At 42.3% G+C, this 18,915-nt stretch overlaps 1 long non-coding RNA gene across 1 annotated transcript in view; it reads left to right on the top strand.

Annotated features, from left to right (window-relative positions):
- The first annotated feature begins 4,916 nt into the window (after positions 1-4,916).
- The window catches only part of LOC115018935 (uncharacterized), a 46,401-nt gene continuing 32,402 nt past the window's right edge, over positions 4,917-18,915 (top strand). Inside the window, exon 1 of the long non-coding RNA XR_003833428.1 lies at positions 4,917-5,363. This is a non-coding gene — a long non-coding RNA (uncharacterized LOC115018935). The remainder of the gene's footprint in view (positions 5,364-18,915) is intronic.

The following is an 18,915-nucleotide window of genomic DNA, read 5'->3' as shown; positions in this document are numbered from 1 at the left end:
CTCTTTTGATGTGATGATCCAAGATGGAGGCGGAACAGACGAAGCCGCCCGGCGTTTCAGTTTAGTTCTCATTAACCAGCTTTGCCATGTTTCGTCTCGTTACCCCAAAAAACACATGAAATGTCTAGTAAACAAACACAACGTGTGCAGTGTGCCATCATGTTGCCGGCCGCCTGAGCTCAGCAGTAATTTGTGAACAATGTTTAAACGTAGAGAAATCTGTCATTTTAATCAAAGTAACGGTGCGTTTCATTTGGTCACCTGTAATGGCATCGTCCCCGTTGCTGCATCGTTGTGGTTGTCTGCCAGAAAAGTCATGAATGGACTTTTATCCAGTATTAAGCCACATTTGTAGGATACAATTGTTAGATCATGGTTGTTTGTTCACTGGGGAAACACTGACTTTTAAAGTGAAAAGGCTTATTTAGTATTTTTTACCGGCTTCACCCCCCGGGCCCATTTGTTTTGGAAAAGAGGAGACCTCTGTGGAGAATTCAGCTCCCGGTAAAAAATATCCTGAAAGATTGGATCTGAAGTTATCCGAGAAACAGAAAGAGCATTCGTTAGCCTTTATTTATTTATTACATATTGTACGTTTAACCCTTCTGATGTAAAAAAAGATAATTGCAGACCTGTCTCTCTTCTTTTATTTGTCTTCACTCAACTCTCTGGATCCTGTTCTGGGTCTCTTCCTCTTGTCTCTTATTAACTCACAACTCCACGACAGCTATGCTGGTGTCCCTGGTCTGAAACGACGGGTTGGGTTGACTTGGCAGGTCATTTCCTCATCATTACTCCCCTCACAGTCCACCTGATTCTCCCGATGCCTTGCACTGTTTGGGGGATCACCAATGCCCAGCACATGTTCCACCCGCTCTGGTTCAATCGCTCAGTGTTTTTGGAAAATGCAGGCGAATGTGTTCACGTAGATGTCTGGTTGGAGTGGCCGGATGAAGGCCTAGAGAGCAAGCACTGTGTTTCTGCAATAACAATAAATAAATCTGCCTTCTTTTCTCTTGAAAACAAACACATGATTTCTCTTGTTGGAATTCCAATAGATGAAAAGCAGTGAGAACATGAATGCTACATATCTTACATTCCTTAACAATTCCTATCTTGCTAATGTAAAATAATATATGTCTAATTATTCCCCCAAAATGAAAGACTTACGAGCATGTAGACAGGACTGAATCTATTCTTTGCTGTTTTTGTAACAGACGTGAAAAGGAGACTTCCACCGACTAGTAGCTGAATAGATGTGTCTGTGTGTTACCTGTGGAGGGCAGCAGCAGGCTTTAGATGCATCTAGGCTGCATGTAGTGGTAAAAGAAGAATAAGAAGGAGAACAACAGCGTGAGGGTGATGAGGAAAACGTGTTACAGTTACGACAAGGGCTAGTTTATTTATATACAATATAATACTGACATATTGAGTTTTAGAGGATCCTGCAAGTCTAATGTAGGTTAAACTCAGCCTCTTAAATTAATCCCAATAACCACTGGACAAATAAGACTTATTAAATTAGAGACCATTTCAACATTTAAAGCATCAAGTTTCAAGTTTCAAGTTTTTTATTTGTCATATGTAAGTTAACACAGGGTCAACGGTACAATGAAATGTGACTGAGAGAGACAGCATGTCAGCTCACCTGTCAAAAATAAAATAAAATATATAAAATATTTTGAAGAAACTATATACAATTAAGTGCTATATACAATTTAAGTTAAAACAATAATAACAAAAACAATATAGCTTATGTACATGAAAGGACGGGGGGGTTGTGCAGTACTGTAAATAATAATATGTATTTATATGTATGTAGTGCAGACAGGGAGAGGGTGTGTCTGTGGGTGTTGAGAAGCTTGATGGCTTGGTGGTAATAAACATGGGAATAACACCAACTTTGTCCTTGATACAATGTTTGCTGATATCAATTGATCAGTTTTGCAACAGACATGTTGACTTTTCATAAAAGGAAAAGCACATGTGTAGCTAATCACATTAATTATGTATCTGTTCTATCTTACACTTTTTTACACTTTTTGGCATGTCACAGTGAGAAGAGGACCGGTGTGAGTAATACAGTTTCAGGATGCAGGTATTGTGCAGGCTCTTACTGGGACACTTGAAAAGAAAGGAACCATTGTCCTTCTGTGCCTCTGTGGTGGAGGGCAGTGTAACGTGTAGCCTGGCAGATACTGGATGTTTGTGGCCGATACTGATATTGATTAGCGAGTTAAAAAAACTAGAACATTTTCTAAAAGATGAATACATAACACACATTTTTCTTCTTTGTATGGATTGTTTTCACTGAATTGTGACCAAGATATAAACTGAGTGAGACATTTTACAATTGAAAAATTGCAAGTGTAATGGTGACACTGCTGACCCCAAACCTAAGTTCGTGCATTTCTGTACATCAAATGTTTGTTACTTATTGGCCAACACATACGTTGATGAATATTTACCTGTAATATGCTCATTTTGACCGAGATATTGGCCTATTTATGGATCTATGATCACATTATCCCACTTAAGGTGTGGCAGGTCATTTGTTTCTCAACAAACTGTCCTCCCCACAATGTATCATGGGGGTAGCAATAAGCTAAAGATCTAAAGAGCGGTAAAATGAATGAAGCATCATCATCATATTTTTATTGTGTATGAAGTGATTATAGGACAGGAGAAGACTACCACAGGGAGACAGACACATAGACACATGTACAAAGTAAGACCAGGACAAATGACTAAAACGCTGTAACAAGCAAACATATTTACAAAGAAGTTTCCATCTTTAGTGAACATGCCAAAGCCTTTTAGTAGAAAAGAATGGAGAGCTTTGTTCCTGCTTAATATAGGTATGAGAATCAGACCATTCATCCAGTGTCCATTGTTCATCGCTGTCACTTTGGCTTATAGGTGAATGGAAGTGACTGTCAGCAATACAATACTGCAGAAATATATGCTTTTTGAATAATTCAAATAAGCCAGAGGAGGCAGCTTAAGTCAAGACAGAATGAGGCCCAGGATGGCATCCTGTGTATTCTAACTGTGTGCACAAACAGGGTTTCTAATTGATTTCTTAATAGCTAGTCTGGGAGATCCACCAAATTGGACAGGCAATCCAAAATAATCTAATCAATCTTTATTCCTTTAACAGAATGCAGTCACTACTGTGAGACGTCAGTGGTTTAATGAGAATGGAAGTTTATATGAAAAAGGCAGGTATTTCTTTTTTTTAAACACATTTTGAAGATGCTCAACAAATCTGATCATCAGATCTAAGAGATACACAGATGTGACAACCGGACAGAAACGGTGACTCAACAGTGACGTTTCAGTAAAAATGAAATAACAAGATCAGTTATTAATTTACTGACAAGCAACATAATTATTTTTTAAATAGTGACTTTTGCCCATGTGAGGTGTACACATGTTCTTTTTTTCATTATAAAAAGACATTAATGTAATTAATGACAGACAGACAGACAGACATTACTTATAATATAATTATATATGTATAATTACCTTGATTTCCTTGTAAAGAAAACATGTTAATTCTGCAATTTTTTTAGGTTTTGTAGAATGTTCAAGATGTTATATACAAAATATATACAAAACTATATTAACAGTATATATACTGTTACTATATTTGCATTTGAATTTGACAGATGGAGACAGAGAGAGAGGGGGACCCGCATTAGCTGGGACACTTGAATGCATTTGAAGAAAAGGTTTTGACATGCAGAGCAGCCACAATACTTGGCCGTGACTGGCACACAGTACCAGCTTCTCTTTTTCAAATGGCGCAAACCTGCCTGATTGGACAGATTCAAAAACTTGTTTCAGCAGAGCGTCCAAACAAAACCCCATCCAGTTGTGTCAGATGTACTGCCACTGAACTGCCACAATGGAGCCATTACAATTTTCTTCTTCATAGCATCATGCATGCGGTCTGTGAATGTATTTCAACCGTGTCATATGACAGAAGTGTCTGGGGGTTTTGTGAGGTCTTCCTTCTGTCCATTGATTTCAGTTTTATCATTCATGGTGTTTTAATCGTGAAGCTAATTCCTACAAAGAATTTTAAACAACAACATAATATATAGATGTAAATATAATGTGTTTGTCTATAATGGGACAAAGAATGCCTCTGAGTCTCCAGTATGATGGCACACATACATGTGACAACTTCTTCAACTTCAGTCAGTCAAACAATTCATTTAGGAAACCACAAAATAATGAATAAATAATTATATTAACTACTAACTAAAATGCATATAAAACCAATGTTAAGAATAGGGGTCAGTAATATTCTCTCCACATATAAAGCAACTTAATGCAATTCCTCTTGTGAAGTGAAGCCAGCAACTGTGTGGCTGTAACAGTCAGTGTGACATTGATTGTGACTACAGTGGTGTAAATGTCCCACTGTGTTGTCACTCTCAAGGTACAGTTATGTGATCTTGTGAGGAAAGACAAATTTTAGCATACACAGACATAACTAAAGTTTCCCGTCCCTCCCTCACACACACACACACACACACACACACACACACACACACACACACACACTCACACTCACACTCACACTCACACTCACACTCACACTCATACACACACACACACACTACGTCTGACCTGGGGGTCAAGGTGCAGTGACTCTGAGGGTTGTCTAACTGGGCCCCTTGAAACTCTTGCCTTGCATTCCAGCGCCCGGAGGAGGGGGTTGTTGCAGCCGGGCAAATTACCAGAGAGAGAGAGACAGAGAGAAAGAGTAAGAGGAGAGAGAGAGAGAGAGAGAGAGAGAGAGAGAGAGGGAGAAGAGGGGGAGAAAGAAGCTGGAAGGTATTATACACTTTTTCCTTGGCTTGTTCCCTCCCACTTCCACGACACAGTAAGGGAAACGCTGAAAACCTGCTATTCTCCAGCTGCCTCGGCCTTCTAACTAGCTCACTTGTTTTCTTCCCCTGCTGTTCCCTTTCTGTGTTTCTCTCTCCCTCGCCCTGATTCTCTCTCTCTCTCTCTCTGGGCTGTGTGTAAGAGGATCACTTTGTTTCCGTTGCCTTTTTCCGCGGTGCTGCAGACACACATGGAAGAGAGGATTGGGTTTGAGGAGATACTGATGGGGGTGCACAGCTGCAACAGTCCCCTCCATCTCCACACCGGGACTAATGCCCCCCACCCCTCTATCTCTCTCCCTCTCTCCCTGTGTGTTTGACTCTCCCTCTGTCGCACTCTCTCTGCTTTCTGCCTCTCGGAGGGGTGGGGGGTGCCATATGGGAGCTCAGTAAAATGGAAGTGGATCAGAGATAGAAGAGAGGAATCTGTCATTGGTGGGCTCGGATATTGGGTTCTATGTGGTAAGTGCTTCTCTCTTTCTCTCTCTTAACACTTTTTGGAAGTTCTCCCCTGTACCAAGAATATTCATATGCCTTAATGATTCCTCATTGCGTTTGATTCAAGTGTTGACAGCAGTTACCTATTTTGAGTTTCATTGTTGGACTCGCAGTTCTGTTTTTGAGCATCACAATGAAGAGTCCTTTTTCTTCCCTTCCTTTGTTTCTGTTTCATTGTCACAATGAATGTGTCGGCTCTGGTGATAATCGGGACTCATTTGAATTTTCTTAAAGTTTTGAGGGTCAAGGTAGAGTGAGGAGGGAGGTGGAGTGGGGGAAGGGAATTTGTAAGGGTCAAAGAGAATGGCACTTTGCCCAGGCAGCACAATGCCTCTGAAACTTTATTAATATGATATTGTCACTGCAACATGTGCCTGCATCAAAACCTAGACATTACTGCCTGTTTCTGCTGCCTTGTAGGAGCTTTGTTGCGGAGGCCATTTATTCAGCCCATGAAATTGATCAGTTGCTCAGTGCTCTCACTTCTTCATGAGCTTGGAATATTAAAATCTGGGTTGAGTGCAATTCTGAGACATTAAGCATCGAAGTTTTGATACATTACCATCTGACAAAACTGTAAAGCACTTTTATTGTCTCATATTATATTTTACAACTTTACAGAAATGACACCATAGATGCAAACAATGACATTCAAAGAAGAGAAATCATTGTTCACTTATGTTTGACAAAGCAATGAGACAGAAACGTAAGATTACAAAGTTCACAAAGTCTCTTGTAGACAAATCCATGTTCCAGACTTCATCAGCCCAGGATTCATTGCTTCATGAATCCAGATTGTGTGGATAACGTTGTTAAAATGTTGGGTGTTGCAGATTATTAGCAGTTGGTCTCCGTAGAAACAGGTCCTGGCACATGTTGCTGACTGAGGCTGAATGAGTCCATTATGATACATGTAAGAGATACAGCTTGAGCATATAGCCATTAAAGTTTGTTTGTATTTGAATATTTATTGTAGATTTTTTACAGTGATGTTGTTGATGAGGAATTATTGCCAATAACAGTCCCTGTACATTTAAATTTCATCAGGTTCATGATTTATTATTATTTATTATTCATAATAAAGAATTAATGATTTTATTTAATACCTTTTTAACTATCATGTTTGTGGTTTAGTACACACAGACTACCCAGTCTAATCCCCCAACAAACTTGTCTTTCACTGCATCTCACACACATCTGTGAGTGAGTGAGGGAGTGAGGGAGTGAGTAAGGGAGTGATGGAGTAAGGGAGTGAGTAAGGGAGTGAGTGAGGGAGTGAGGGAGGGAGTGAGTAAGGGAGTGAGTGAGTGAGGGAGTGAGTAGGGAATTATGGAGTGAGGGAGTGAGTGAGTAAGGGAGTGATGGAGTGAGTGAGTGAGGGAGTGAGGGAGGGAGTGAGTAAGGGAGTTGAGTGAGGGAGTGAGTAAGGGAATTATGGAGTGAGGGGAGTGAGTGAGTAAGGGAGTGATGGAGTAAGGGAGTGAGTGAGTGAGGGTGAGTGAGGTAGTGGATAGTGGAGTTATGGAGTGAGGGAGTAGGTGAGTGAGGGAGTGAGGGAAGTGAGTTAGTTTGTATTGGTGGTGTAGTGGTGGGTGAGTGAGGGGTGCGTTCTGGATTTTTTGTGTGTCTGGCGTGCGGGGTCGTGGGAGTGGGTTTGTATGGGGTTAGGTGTTGCGTGCGTATTTATTTTATGTAGTGGGTGCCGGGGGTGCGTGCTGGGGTTAGTAGTGGTGCGGGCGTGCGTGCGTGCGTGCGGGCGTGCGTGCGGGCGGGGGTGCGTGCGGGCGTGCGTGCGGGCGTGTGTGTGTGCGTGCGTGCGGGCGTGTGTGCGTGCGGGCGTGCGGCGGCGGGCGTGCGTGCGGTGTGGGTGCGTGCGGGCGGGCGTGCGTGCGGCGTGCGTAGGGCGTGGTGTGTGCGTGCGTGCGGCGTGTGTGCGTGCGGGCGTGCGGCGTGCGTGCGGGCGTGCGGGCGGGCGTCGGGCGTGCTCGCGTGCGGGCGTGCGTGCGGGCGTGCGTGCGTGCGGGCGTGCGTGCGGGCGGGCGGGCGTGCGGGCGGGCGGGCGGGCGTGCGTGCGGGCGTCGTGCGTGCGTGCGGGCGGGGGTGCGTGCGGGCGGGCGTGCGTGCGGGCGGGCGGGGGGTGCGTGCGTGCGTGCGGGCGTGCGTGCGGGCGGGGGTGCGTGCGGGCGTGCGTGCGGGCGTGCGTGCGGGCGTGCGTGCGTGCGTGCGGGCGGGGGTGCGTGCGTGCGTGCGTGCGTGCGTGAGGGAGTTCGTTAGTGAGGGCGGGCTGGAGGGAGGGACGTGAGGGACTGAACTCCTTTTAGGAAACTATAAACTTCAGAGCTGTGATTTAGGTCTCAGCTGGCAGTTTGAGGTTTTGAACTCACTCCCTCGATCCCGTATCTCTGACTCATGTGTGCCTCCCTCGCTACCTCTGTTCATTAGACATCTTAGTAACCGGCATTAATGGACTTCTTTCTCCTGTGAAAGGTAGTATTCAAAGCTAAACCTGGTAAATGTAGTGGTGGCTGTACATATGTATTGTTAGTCTGCTCTCTGTGTACCATAATGTATTTCACTAAGCATGCTGAGAAGCTTCTGGATTTTAGTCACTACCACTTCTTTATAAATACACTCACTGCTGCACAATCTAGTTCTCTAATTTGGGCATGTGGGTCACAATCTAATGAAGCAGCACGGCACACCTTCTTAATGAGGACTCGTGAAGTTACTGTGAAAAAGTGGTAGTCTTGGTTGAGGTGGATCCTGCTTCAGATATATTACGTGACAATCTATAAAAGCATAAACTGCTTGCTCAGTACTAGGAAATAGAAGACACATTTGTGGATCAAGAGTTTCAAATATTTTCTCTCACACTTAAACAAATCCAAAGACTCAAAATGAACTCAGGAACATATCTGTGTAGTCTGACATCCCACAGCTTTTTGTGTTTAGAATATGGAGAAGAAGTTAAGAACAGTTCTCACATTCTGAATAATTCATCAAGAAGAATCTGTGGTTTTGTGTCCAGTAATGTAGGATGTTAGAGCACCAGAATGTGCTGTTGTGTATATTGTTTATACATTTAAATTGGAGGGATATTTATCCGTTACATTTCTATAAATCATGAAGCACAATTGCTAAATGATTAAGTAATGTGTGAGCCTTACTAAAAACAAACAGTGAGTTCAGGTGCTTTAAGAAAAGGACTGGGTCACTATTAAGTCACTTGGTAGGGTACAGTTCATACTGGATTATTTGATTCTGCAAGGAATTTCATGTTTTTTATTAATAATGGTCATCTGGTGAATGTCTAAAGATCATCTTAGTGTTTTGTTTTTGTTAATGCAGAAGAAGACATGTCGCAAGATAACCTCCCTGACCTCCACAGCCAATTTTAGCCTCTCCCTCTGGTTATAAATTAGCCCGGTTGCTGTTTGCAAGCAGCGAAAGGAAAAGCTCACTTAGTAGCAGTGATTTATTAGTTGTTAGCCTCCTGCTGCCTAGTGAATGACAGAGGTGCCATTCAACATGAAAACGCAAACTCCGAAAGCAGGCGGGATCTGACTTCTACAGGAAATAGGAGGTGGTTTCCTTTTCTGCCACTCAACCAAGAGGACAAATACAATGATTTACCTTTTAGTATTCCTTCCAAGGAAGTATTTAGTCATGCAGAGAGTGTGTTAATAGTGCCACTTCCAACTCCACATAAGTTGTTTGATAGCCCAGAGGATCTGTGAAGACATACAGGGAAACAAGAAACGGGAATGTAAAAGTACAATTGTGTGAAATGCATTTAAAGGACCTTAACACAACCACTGTTGCCTGCTGGGGTTCTTGCAATCCATCTGCTGTTTCCCTAAAAAGCCTTTATTTTATCACGGCTGCTGGCCTGTATGCTCTTTCTTCAAAGACACTGCTTTGCATGTGGTTCACTCTGTGACTTTGGTGGCACATGTGTACACTTAGAGAACCCACGCTGAACGGAGCATCCATGTCCAGAGTCATTTGAAACATCGATGAGTAATCCATCTCTGTAAATTGAGTTGTGCTTACTCCAATTACGACCTAAATGCAAGTATGATAACTTTGTTACGATGTGTGTATGTCAGTCACAATAATCTCAGTATTGCCTTACTCGGGTTGTGATCAAATGACTAAAAAGCATGTAAACACAATACGTGACCATCCTGTTTGCCTGTCCTGTCCTGTGCTCAACACTTTCATACGTATTCAGGCAGAAAACCCTTCAAGGAACACTTTGAGTAGCAAACCTCAGACTTCTATCTGGAAAGCTATTTCTGCTGTGAATGTGAAGAACATGTTTTCTTATTGATGCTCCTCAGTTCCTCACAGACAGTAGACCAATGGCAAACACAAGTTACACTCCTGAGACTGGATGAAGGTATTCCTCTTGTTGAGTTTTGCTGACTAATGTGGGCACACAGAGTGTGACTGGGAATCCATGATAACCCTAACCTATGCCAGGAAGAAATAAGAAGTGAATAATGAGAATATCTTCTCCAACAATGCAGCTGTGCATTCAGCCCAAGGAGTACACAACCCAGCAGCCTGAGGACTACATAGTGTCTCTTCTGAGTGGACAGATCTGACAGGCACAATCATTACGTCCTCAGAAAGACCTCTTCAGGATGAAGAAGGATCAAGCTCCTGCACAAAGCGTACTCCCAACATCACCATCCATATGATTATGCTCAACCAAAAGGTCCACTCCATTTTGGCTGGCAAAGGAGATGCATGATGTGCCATTATAGGCTGGGTTTATGCTGCTCAAAGTTAGATTGGTTTAGATTGTTAACAGTAGCCCTGTGTAAGGCTGCAGATCAGTTGATCAAAGATCACATCATCGTGTTCTTTAAGGGGTTTGCCTTCTGCCAGGCTGTGGCGAGCACGTGAGAGAACCACGTTTCTTCTCCGTGGTTGAAGTATTTGAGTTGTCTTGTCTGGATTCCTTGTTTTACCTAAAATACTGTGAAACTGTGGAAGAATGAGTTGTTCTCACCTTGTGCCCAGTCAGAACTGTGGGATGCACTCACACTCAATGTGTGGTTTGCTGGTCACTTCTCTGAGTCACTTCCATTGACTTGTTAACAAATGTAAAAGCTTCTGTTGTCAATAACCTCCATAAAAAGTGAAATACAGAGACATCATTTTATGTAAAGACAGTACCGCAGTGATACCTCAACATGCATTAAGAAAAACCAAGTGTGACCGACACCATGATATGTCTCTGAGGGTTTTAGGTGGAAACAAGTTAAACTTTATTCATATGGTGAAAGAAGGTCATGCCATTATGGGTCATTAGCACAACTTACTTTGATTAATAGTATCAAGGACAGATGGATGAGAGATGTCATTCAACACTGAGATAATGATGACAGATGATATGCATCATAAGTCAGATTCTTTATTGAATTATTAATGACTTGAGCCAAGTCCTGGGCCTTGTCAGTTGAAAATAACGCAGCTGTTTATTGTTTTCTGTACCCAATGGCTACATTTTCAATTAAACCTTCTATTACCATATGAATTAGAAAAGTACAACAACATGTTGGTCTTTGAACTGATATAAAAAAGAAAGACAACTTAGTTACAGCTTGCATGCATGCACACGCACGCATACACACACTCACACACTCTCTCACACACACACACACACACACACTCACACACACACACACACACACACACACACACACACACACAGCATTGAATTCTAGCACAAATGCCCCCCAATGGATTTGTTATAAAGGGGGTGATGTCATGTCTGTGATGGAGACTGTGTGTCCCTTTACCAGTGATCCATTTCCTATCCAGCTGTCCTTAATGACACAAAGCAGAGAGAAAGAAAGGAAGGACAAAAGAAAGATAGAAAGAAAGAAAGAAAGAAAGCATACGAGTGGGCGTCTTTTTCTCCCCCTCCCGACCCACCTCCAGACAACTTTTTATCTGCCTTTAAAACGTTCCTATGATAAGTGAAAGGATGCTAAAATCTCATTTTCTCCTGCTATGTGAACATCTTATTTTAGAAAAATGCTGATCTTTGTTTGTGCTTCGGTGCATCTAGTTTACATATTATTACACATCCGTGTGTGTGTGTGTGTGTGTGTGTGTGTGTGTGTGTGTGTGTGTGTGTGTGTTCGTGTGTGTGTGTGTGTGTGTGTGTGTGTGTGTGTGTGTGTGTGTGTGTGTGTGTGTGTGGAGCCCAGTGTTTCTCTACACCATTTTCAACAGCTCAGCTTCTTTAACTATCTCAGTCTCGGTGGTCACATAGACGTGTGTGTGTGTGTGTGTATGGTTGGGGGTGGAGGGGAGGGGAGCCCATCCTCGGGCTCAGAGGCAGACTTCCATACATCTAGTAATTCCTCTTTGAGGGCAATCCAGTGTGGTGCAACGGGGTTGTCGCGTCCAAGCTGTGCTGCGAGGAGGGGTGGAGGTGCTGGATAATGCAGACACAATGGTCTAAGGCAAACATTAGGAGTGAGACAAAGGACACTCCACTCAGGTCACAGGGGGGCCAACTCTTCCCATTATCTGAGGAAGTGATCTTAACTGAAGGACGTTTTAAACCCATCGGCAAATTAGGGGCTGAGCTGAGTTGCTCTGTGTGTTGGGTCATGATCAAAGCTGTTTGCAGAGGGCGGCTGTAAAGCAGAGGACAGCAGTCACAACACGACACAACACACTGAGCATGCTATCATGACCATGTTATCATTGTCATGGTCGGGGTATTTACTCATGGGAAGCAGAGGATAAGTTCTTTCTCATCTACACTAAAAACACCAAAAGCCTCAAATGTCGGAGGGTCGGCTCAGGGTTCCCACACCATATGCATCCACTAAAGTAGCCACAATGCAATAATGCTATCTCTATATTCAGACTTGAGGTCAAAGCTTAGTTTAGGAGGGAAAATGACTTCAATGATTAATTGGTTTTCAAAATAGTTGCCGATTAATTTTCTGTCAATTAACTAATGTATTAGTTGACAACTGGTTTCAGCTCTACGAGCCTCTTTAAAGCTCAGCGCAGGTCAGCTTTTAGCTTTTAGCTGAACAGCCTGTCTAGTTGTGCTCTCATTTATTACTTGAAAACAAGGCATCAATTATGTGGTAATTACACGCTCTTAAAGCTACTGCTTAACTGCTAGACATTATGAAGATTTGTTTTCTTGTCTCTCAGTAAACAAGCAATTTACTTTAGGGTTGTTTAGCCACTAGGAAACAATATAATCAAAACAATTAAAGGTTTGTATCAAATTAAGAAAAATCACTTAAGATTAAAAAAAACCAGAAGAAACAAATGTAGAGTCAGAAGTCTTAGAAGATTTCAAGATTTTAAGAATCTTCAAAATGGCTCAAGTGACTGTCTCTGAATTCACATGTGGTTGTCCAACTGCGTGAGCTTTTCTTCTATGAAACACTATGCGTGTTTGTGTGACTGAAGGGCCATTATGGGACAGGCTTTTAAGGGAGATCTGGGAAGTGGAAACCTAATACTGCCTGACTGCTGCTCTTGTGTACATGAACCCCACAGCTGCTGGAGAGAGGGAGGAATGAGGGAGAGAAAAGGGGAGGAAGAGGGGAGGAGGGGGTAGAGGGGAGCGTGGTGCGCTCAGTAAATAGTTGTCTGGTTTTGTATTGACCAGTCTGGTGCTTAGGCCTTGGGGACTGTTAAATTTGCGATTGAAACTGAAAGGATTATGCTCCCAAAAGAAATTAAACGGGAGCAATGAATAGATTGTGACTAAACAGCTTTTTTTCTTCCTCTTGTTCCTTGTTCTTCCACCGGCCTTCACTCTTCTCCAGTTAGACAAGGTTCTATTTTTCCTGTCAGAAACTGCTGCTTTTCATGTTATAGGTCAAATGATAAATGCACTACAGTGGCATGACAGTTTTATGTCGTGATAATGACACGTCTTTCCGAGACCCTTAAAAAACAATACACTTGTTCTCTTGTTGACACCTGTCAAAGTATTCGTTGGCGTCTGCTTATTAAACTGAAACAAAATCCAAAATCATTTCCGCATGTTAGCTCTTGAAGGGTGTAATAAAATGTGTTTGAATGCAGATGTGGTGATTGTTGGGAATTGATGTCTCGTGCCTGGACGGCCCAGAGGGAAGAGAGATGTCTGTCTGTGTGTTGTCCTGCTGAAGTTGCTCGTACGTATTACAGGTCAGGAAGGAACATACTGCACATGCCTGCAGAGAGAATTAATTCTCTTTCCATCCTCATCCAGACCTTTGTCAATCTCCCCGTAACCATAGTGTCAAAAAAATCTGCTTCAGACGAAATCGTAACACGATCCCCTTGTAATGACTTCCAAAGTCTGTTAAGCAGGCCAGCTGAAAAAGGTGGCTGTAAGGGTAATGGACTGCATTTTCACACACACACACGGTGCTGACTTGCCGAGTGATAGCAACTCAGGTTCAGTGTCTTGCTCAAGAAGACTTGGAACAGGGGGATGCGAACCCTGCGACTGATGGTCAACCCGCACTGAAGCGAGGATCTCTTGTGAGTTAACATCAGCCTCCATCTGCACGGAGCCTTTGAACCAGCTGAACTGTGAGCCTCGAATGTATCTGGTGGATGATAGAGGGGTGATGTCATGTTCTCTCTCACTGTTTGTGTAGCTGGCAGAGGGCGGCGTGCTGCTGGAGAGGTCGCACACTATGACTCAGTTGAGACCAGAACAGCCCAGTCGGACATCGTCCAAAGACTAGGATCAAATCAAGACTCCCTTCTTTTGTCCCTCCACATTCTTTTTTGCGGGTTTCTGGTTTTCTCTTTGATTGTGTTTTGACATGATGATTTATAATCTTGCACCAACATTTCATGTTCTCAATCTGTTTGACTCTTGTAACTTTTTACACTGAGCACTCTTTGTAGATAAGAATATATGTCTTATCTACAAAGAGCGCTCAGTGTAAATAAAATCTGGTTGAGATCCCTCTTTGTGATTATCATAATGTAAATACAGGAGGGCTGTGCACAGGTGGCGGCTGCTGGGCTGATGGTAACCAGACTGGACTGATGTCTGCACAAGGAAAACAAATCTCTGCTGTAATATCACAGTCACTGAGACATCATTCTGCACAAAGTATTTTACGGCAGATATCACAGTCACCTAACGTTCATTTTCATTGTCGAATACTGTGCCAATTATTTTCTTGATTCATTGTTCTGTCTATAAAATGTCAAATAATTGAGAAAAATGCCTGTTAAAATGTCCCACAGGCCAAGACGATGTCTTCAAATGTCTTATTTCTCTTCTTTTATTTAACCAACCAAAAGATGTTCAGTTTACTATCATGGTCATCATAAATGGGCAGCTGAGGGTTCCCACAAAATTTGCATCCACTACTGTTTTAAATAGGAACAATGAAATCACTCCATCTCTATATTCAGAATTGGGGTTAAAGCTTAGTTCAGGAGGGAACAAGATGATTAAACAACTAATTGATTAATCGACTAATCCTTGCAGCTGCAGTATATCACAGTGCAAAAGTAATGTGCCAACTCCAACACAGCACGCAGTCAAGTTTGTGAAATATCCTCAGGTTATGTACAGTGTGTCAGTGACTGGTTCCAACAAATATCACCCGTGTGGTACAAGGTGGCGAACAGGGGAGGCCAAATCCCTGCATTCTGATTGTCTATTTCAAAATAAAACATGTCCACACACATCTGGCTGTAGCGCTGTGTGCAGAGGCAGACACTCCTGAGCCGTATGATTCACCGTGCTTTACTTGTGAAATGGAGCCGTGTCAGAGAATCATTACTCTGACAGGGACTTTTTGGACTGGAGCTCACTGACTGAATTTACATGAATGCACTTACTTGCACATTGGATAGTTGAAATAAAATTACTCAGCAATGTTGTTGCAAAATAGTGGGCTGTTTGCCTTTCTCTGTTGTGTAGAGCTCAGATTTGAGGTCCTATTACAAAATAAGCAAAGCTGAACTCTTTTGCCCTGAACAATGGAAACAGATCCTACATCCACATAAACTCAATTGGTATCTATGTTGTTTCATTATGATTGCTGTTATAAAAAGTGAAAGGTCCTGTCCTGTAACTAAGCTAAATGAATGACATGCATATAACCCTTTCTTTCTCATTTTAATACCTTGTCACATATGGAAGGTTTTTTTTTCCTTTTTTTTCTGGTTACTATTATCAGAAATATCAAATTGATTTAATAATCAGAAGGCAAAGATACCAACAATACAAACACAATATGATTATGTTTTATAAAAAACAATATTAATAATATCTGCTAAATGAGCATCAGTTTTCCATGTTTCTCCATATGTACTGAATATTATATTATTATATATACCTTAAAAAGGTGACACAAACCCATTCTGATAATCTAAAAGGTCGTCTCCTGCTCACCGTGTTACTCTGTTCTGCTCCCAGTGAAGCGTACATCTGGATGTGTGTTGTATGTGTGTGTAGCTGAGGATGCGCTGGTCCTCAGGTTTTGGGCTCCTGGTGCTCACCAGCACTTATAGACATCGCTGATGAGCTTTAGGGCGCTCTGTCTCCCCTCCCCTCATCCCTCCTGGTATTACATATCCTCAGCCTACCTTTAACCAGCTAGACAGGACTGCGGTTTGTCTCCGGAACAATAGCATTGTGACATTGTCTGTGTGTATAAGGAGACACACGTCTGTCTCACACACATGTACGAGCACGTGATGGCGTGGTGTTGATGCTGCTCAGCTGCAGCCTGGGCCTGCCAGGTAGCAGAGAGAGGATACAGGACATCCAGGCTCTGCAGAGCTCAGCTATTTCTTCATTTTTACTCTCATGTCTTTTAAATCCACTGCTGTTTCAGAAACATGGCTTCATGCTTCTGGGGGTTGCTCGATGCGTCTGTGCATCACGTTCATTGCCGTTTCTGAGCTTCCTGCTGTTTGTCTTTCAGGACAAACCCTTTGTCTAGCTAAAGCCTTTATGCAGTGGCTGTGAAGTAGCTGCATAGAGCTGTGCTTGTGTATATGTGTGTGCTTGTCCATTCATGATAAAGCATTTCTAAATATGTGTAAGCAATTGTGTTTTGATTCATAAGCTGCTAGGCAGTAGCGTTGACCTTGGCTGGGTTTAAATGTTTGTGGAGAGGAGATAGAGAGAAAGAGTGTGTGTGTGTGTGTGTGTGTGTGTGTGTGTGTGTGTGTGTGTGTGTGTGTGTGTGTGTGTGTGTGAAAGTGTTTTTCCCCTTTTTTTATTATTCTATCTAAATGTGCTTATAAGACCAATATGTCTGTAATTTGCAATGGGGGTGGATGTAGAGTATTCCCTGCAAATGTGTGTTTTCTCAGCCTGCGGAGACTCTGCATGGGACAAGGATCTTGCTTGTTTTTTCCTTTAGCATATTCCACATTCATATGGAAATAGGGGGCAGAGGAGGGACAGACTCTCACATCAACTTGATCTGGTCATGAATAGTTGCCAGTGTTTGCGCTGACCCAGTGCTGTCTTAAAGGCACTGCCCAGCCTCTGCCCCCAGACCACAGAGCTGAGAGCCGAGCACATTTTCTCCTGCAACACACATACGCAGCTTACACTAAAGATGAAAAAAGCAGATGCTCATAATTGCACTCACACAATTAGATGCACTTCAGCACTTGGGAACAGTGAGCGCTGTCTCCTTCTCTGTCACTCTCTCACAGACAGCCATGCTAAATCCCAGAAAGACGCCAGTGTTGCAATACATTCTCTCTCCAATCCTTTCTTTATTTTATTAACCCCCCCCCCCCCCCCCCCCCCCCCCCAAACCATCAAACCCAGAAGCTGGAACTCATTTAGCAATAAAGAGGAAGTTTGACTGTTTGTTTTAAATCATGTTTTATTTTTAATGCATTTTATTGTTGAACTGGACAGACAATTATTTAATACGCAAATAATGAAGTACTTACAATTTTTGGATGAATGAAGAATGACTTTAAAATATTTCTACATTTTATTAGAAAAGCTGCAATTAAAACAGAGATAGATATTTAGGTTGGACCATCAAACAATGTTTAATGTTATTTTTTGTGGTTTTGTATGAGTAGATAAATACAGATTTATTAAAATGGTGCATTGCATAGCAGATCATAGCACCCTGCTGTCTGTGAATTAATATTGTATTTGAGGAGTCCCGTCTCTAATACATTGTGAGTGTGTTTCCTTCTCGAGCGTCTCAGAGACAATGGGCCTCCCAGACCGCACCGCTGCGGTTGGATCTAGCAGCAGGGATCCATCAAACAAGATTTGTCTCGGTGGATATGCTGGTTTTGTCCTTCAGGATTAGCGCCCACCACCCATATTCAACCCTGCGCTGAGTTACTTTGCGTTTTATTCATCCAGACAGTTACCAAACGTGTGCCTGAAGACTTTCGATTCATTTAGTAACAAATAAGCATTTTCTTTTGTTTCCAACCATTTTGAATGTATCTCTGAAATGTGGCTTATTTCAGTGATCCAATCATTTTACTAAATGAAAAATACAAAATATCATGAAATAAATAAAAAGTACAAACTCGTTTTTTGCTATTCGATTTAATTCAATATCAAATTGCTGTTTTAAAGTCAGGAGAGTATTTCAAGAAAACAGATTTTTGTTAATTTCACAAAGATTGCAGGACTTGTTTGACATATAACACAGTTTCACATTTCTCTGCATTTTGACAGTCTTTTGTTTTTATTTAGTATTGAATAGATTGAATAATATTAATGAATTAATATTCATTTCAGCAACATTTGTCGGTCAAATTTGCCTTCATAAAATTGCTTTAAATATTGTTTTACTTTTATTTTAAAGTGTGTGCTTATCTTGCTATTTTTCGGTTTTGTTACATTTGGAGAGTTCTTGGTTCTGTTCAGTCAGAACATAACATCTGAGCTCAAGCATGGTATGTTGTCCCTCAACTTATATGAACAATTGTTCTCAGTCTATGAAAAGAGCAGCCCGTTGCAGGCGGGCCTCAGTGTGTGTGTGTGTGTGTGTGTGTGTGTGTGTGCTGTTTTGTCTCTCCATTAGCACCCATTCAACAGACAATGAGTTAGAGAAGCAGACGATGGGCTTGTTAACACACATGCATTAGTGAATCAGTGTGTGTCTTTGTGAGGGAGGGGACACTCCTCTAGTGTTATGACGGGAGTCTTTCACCGACGATGCACTCCACTCCAACACCACAAGTGTCCGACCACTGAATAGGGAGGATTTGTTGCTCTACACCTAATTAAACAGTGCTTGACGCAGTGGTTATGGTGAGGGGCCCTTTGTTCCAATTCACCTTCCAAAGCTTAATGTTTGACTTTGGTGACAGTGATGGTGCGCGCCTGAAACACAAACACAGGAGCTGCCTCTCATGCACAACGATCAGAGCCGTGTGTGAGCTACACGAGTGTCCACTGTTGTTACAGAAGCCAGATGTAGTAAAATAGTGTGAGCCAGATCATATATATTTGATTTAATCATGTACAGTTGAGGTTACATACTGAAGAGACTTT

This window comes from Cottoperca gobio, chromosome 14 (genome assembly GCF_900634415.1).
Source record: "Cottoperca gobio chromosome 14, fCotGob3.1, whole genome shotgun sequence".
Taxonomy (NCBI): Eukaryota; Metazoa; Chordata; class Actinopteri; order Perciformes; family Bovichtidae; genus Cottoperca; species Cottoperca gobio.
This window is presented reverse-complemented; position numbering and strand designations above follow the sequence as displayed.